Source organism: Oreochromis niloticus, linkage group LG4, assembly GCF_001858045.2.
Source record: "Oreochromis niloticus isolate F11D_XX linkage group LG4, O_niloticus_UMD_NMBU, whole genome shotgun sequence".
NCBI lineage: Eukaryota > Metazoa > Chordata > Actinopteri > Cichliformes > Cichlidae > Oreochromis > Oreochromis niloticus.
This window is the reverse complement of record NC_031969.2, coordinates 12,593,377-12,596,940: the sequence shown is the minus strand read 5'-3', so window position 1 is coordinate 12,596,940 and position 3,564 is coordinate 12,593,377. Positions and strand designations below refer to the sequence as shown.

Genomic DNA, 3,564 nt, shown 5'->3' with positions numbered 1-3,564 from the left:
AACTAGGTGAGGAGCTATTAATGCCTTCATATACCAGCTGCCATAATTTTGTACAGTTCTATATTGTAAACAAAGCCAGTTTTACACTGTAGAGTTTCCATAGGATTTAGAAGTTTCAGATTCTTTAGTCATATCATATGATCGACTTATTTGATGTCCTACTGCTAAACAAAACAAAGTTTGTTTCTCAAACTATCCATAATTGCTAGTAATAAAGCATCGGTTTGTAGATACACCTTCTGTATCTTCATACAAAAAATCAGAACAAAAATATATGAATAAATACATTTTTCAGAAGAAAGCCACATCTTGATACATGCTGGTTTAATATAAGAAGCTAAAATATGTCCCACTATGTTGTTGGTTGAATCTCAGATTTGTTTAACATATGCAGATATAAATTAAGTGTGAAACCATTGCTTTAATGGTGGCCCTTGGCTGTGGTATGTGAGGAAACATGTATTCCATTGTAGTGTACCTTTGCTTCAAATAAATAACATCCTTTTTTTTAAAGGAATGTCCTATTAAACAAAAACAACAAAATAACAAATGCAATAAAAACCCAGTCCTTCCTCACTGTAAATATTTCACTGAAATTCCATTTAAAAGACAGGGTAAGCACTCTCGTCACCTGACCACTTTTTAGCCAATGAGCTTCAGTTTTCACCCCTCCCCCTCACTTCGTGACTTCCAGTTGAGGAGTATTGACGCTTGGCTGTGAACTGGTGTGGAGACGCTAACAGGTAACTTAAACTTTGAATTTTTCCAGCTTGTATCCAGCAACCAGTTAGATTTAGTTTTGTCAAGGTTTTTCTTTGATGTAATTCCTTGATTAAGTTTTGTATTTCAAGCTATTCAAATGCTAAATCTAGCTTTTTTTGATGACACGTTGTGTATTTATTAGTCAAGGTTAAATACCTAGTCTACACACATATCTTTTAGTTAAACTGTGACATTTGAAATTACTGAGATGTATTATTTACTCATCCCACTGTCTCCAGATTTTAAGCAATGCTACAATATACGTGACATGCTATTAATGAGACATTTCAGATAACCGTGGTAGCTAACATTTAACTCTCTGGAGTGCAGATCACATGGCCAATTTATGGTTTATCAGCAACATGCGTATCAGTTTTTAAAAGTGTTGATGGGCCAAGTAAACCAGAGTGAAGATGTCATCACGTTTAGTGCAGGAACAAATAAAAACGTGATTTCCTTTAAAAAAGAGATAGATAGATATATTTTACCTCTCCTTCCCTATTGTGGTGAATAAATGAACAAGAGCTGATCAAACAATTATATGGCTGTTTTGGTTGTTTATTAATAGGGAAACTTGTGGAGATGGCAGGAAGAGCGGTGTCATAACAAGTTTTGAGATGTGAAGAGATTTGTGACATTAAGTGTGTCTGGAGTGTATAGTTAGTTTGTAGTTAAATCTGCGTTTGATGATTGTTTTGTGTGTCAAATGGTGAAGTGAATGTCACCCTGACCTGGCTAAAAAGCTACCAAAGGCAGACTGAAATCTAAACGCTGTCTCCAGGTGTGCAACAGGAGTGATACACTAATGCCTGCATTTTTATGTAAACATTTGTATAGAATGTGGTTTGTAAAATTTGTACATATGTTTTAGAAATTTGAAATTAAGTAATGAGAAAAAATCACTAACATGTTTGTGTTTTCATAGTAAAAAGTATAACATTTTCCTACTCTGATTTTATGTTTTGTGTAATTTTTTAGGTCAATTGTGTAATACAATATGTCAAAATTACAAAATAAATGTAGTCAGACATGTAGGTTGTTCTGTAAAGAATGATGCCAACAAGGCAAGGAAAACTGTTTTACCAGCGAAATATAGAGGTATAATCAAAAGTAGTCGAAAACAGCCAATTATACCTTGAAAGCATTCTGTAAAAGATCAGTTTTCACTGTAAACTACATTGAGAAGTATTATAAAAATTGTACATTTTTCCCTTTCTGAGACAGTGCATTGCAATGAGCAGCAAAGAGAAAAGATTAAACCCATAGATGAAGCTGATGTCCATGCATCGTCCTCCCTCAAAGATGATGAGCAGGTGACTAATTTTCTGCTGTTGTAATTATTGCAACCAGTCTAACACATATCTTTTAGTTCAACTATGACATTTGGAATACTGAGATGTTATTATTTATTCATCCCACTGTCTCCAGATTTTAAGAAACGCTAAAATATGTGACATGCTAGTAATGAGATTTCAGAATAACGAGGTAGCTAACATTTAAGTTTCTGGAGTGCAGATCACATGGCAAGTTTACAGTTTATCAGCAATATTTGTATATATCAGTTTTTTAAAATGTGTTGATAGGCAACGTAAAAGCAAGTTATATACATAATTTCACATTTTTTCCTGAAACTGTCATCACGTTTAGTGCAGGAACAAATAAAACGTGATTTTCTTTAAAAAGTATAGATAGATAGATATAGTATTACCTCCCTTCCTATTGTTGGATAAATGAACAAGAGCCGATCAAACAATTATATGGCTGTTTGGTTGTTATGAATAGGGTAAACTTTGGGAGTGATGGCAGGAGAGAGCAAGACAGCGCTCTCTATAACAAGTTTTGAGATGTGAGAGATTTGTGACATTAAATGTGTCGGTGTATTGTTAGTTTGTAGTTAAATCTGGGTTTGTTTGATTTTTGTGTGTCAAAATGGTGAGGTGAATGTCACCCTGACCCTGGCTAAAAGCTACCAAAGGCAGACGAAATCTAAACGCTGTCTCCAGGTGTGCAACAGGAGGAGTGATACACTACCTTTTGTCAGCCTGTGGTGTGTCCTCTGTTCTGTCTTGGTGACAGGAACAATTTTGAATGAGTGGCACAAATAATTTGTGTGACATCTGATTGTTTTAAATAAATAAAATAATAAATTTTATTTATAGCACATTTCAAGACACCAAGGACACTTTACAATAGATGAACGCATAATAGAACAATGACGCATAATAGAACAATGACAAAATAAGAAACATAAAAACAAAAGTACAAGATAAAATTAACAAACATTGGGTTCACAGTGGACATGCAAATTTGAACAGGTGGGTTTTGAGTTGAGATTTAAACTGGGGGAGAGAACCAATGTTTCTTATATCTGGGTGTAGAAAGTTTTACAGCCTGGGAGCAGAGCAGCTAAAAGCTCTGCTTCCAATGGTGGTGAGGCGGAAAGAAGGCACAGCAAGCTGGATAGAAAAGATCGAAGTGAGCGGGCAGAAGAGATAGTGGTTAACAGGTCAGAAGGGTAAGGAGGAGCAAGGTTATGAAGGGCCTTGAAGGTGAGCAGAAGAAGTTGTATTATTCGGAATTTCACAGGGAGCCAGTGAAGTTCCTGAAGAACAGGGGTGATGTGCTGGTAGGAGGGGGTTCTGGTGATAATGCGAGCAGCAGAGTTCTGAACCAGATGAAGCTTATGGAGGGATTTATGGGGGAGACCATGCAAGAGAGAATTGCAGTAGTCAGTAGGCAGGTAACGAGATATGGACAAGAATGGACGGAGACTGGGTGGAAGAGAAGGACGTAATCTGTTTA

General features: G+C 36.0%; 1 long non-coding RNA gene across 1 annotated transcript in view; it reads left to right on the top strand.

Moving 5' to 3' along the window:
• The first annotated feature begins 2,046 nt into the window (after positions 1-2,046).
• Positions 2,047-3,564, top strand: part of LOC112846779 (uncharacterized) — a 2,336-nt gene continuing 818 nt past the window's right edge. The window contains exon 1 of the long non-coding RNA XR_003219934.1: positions 2,047-2,075. This is a non-coding gene — a long non-coding RNA (uncharacterized LOC112846779). The remainder of the gene's footprint in view (positions 2,076-3,564) is intronic.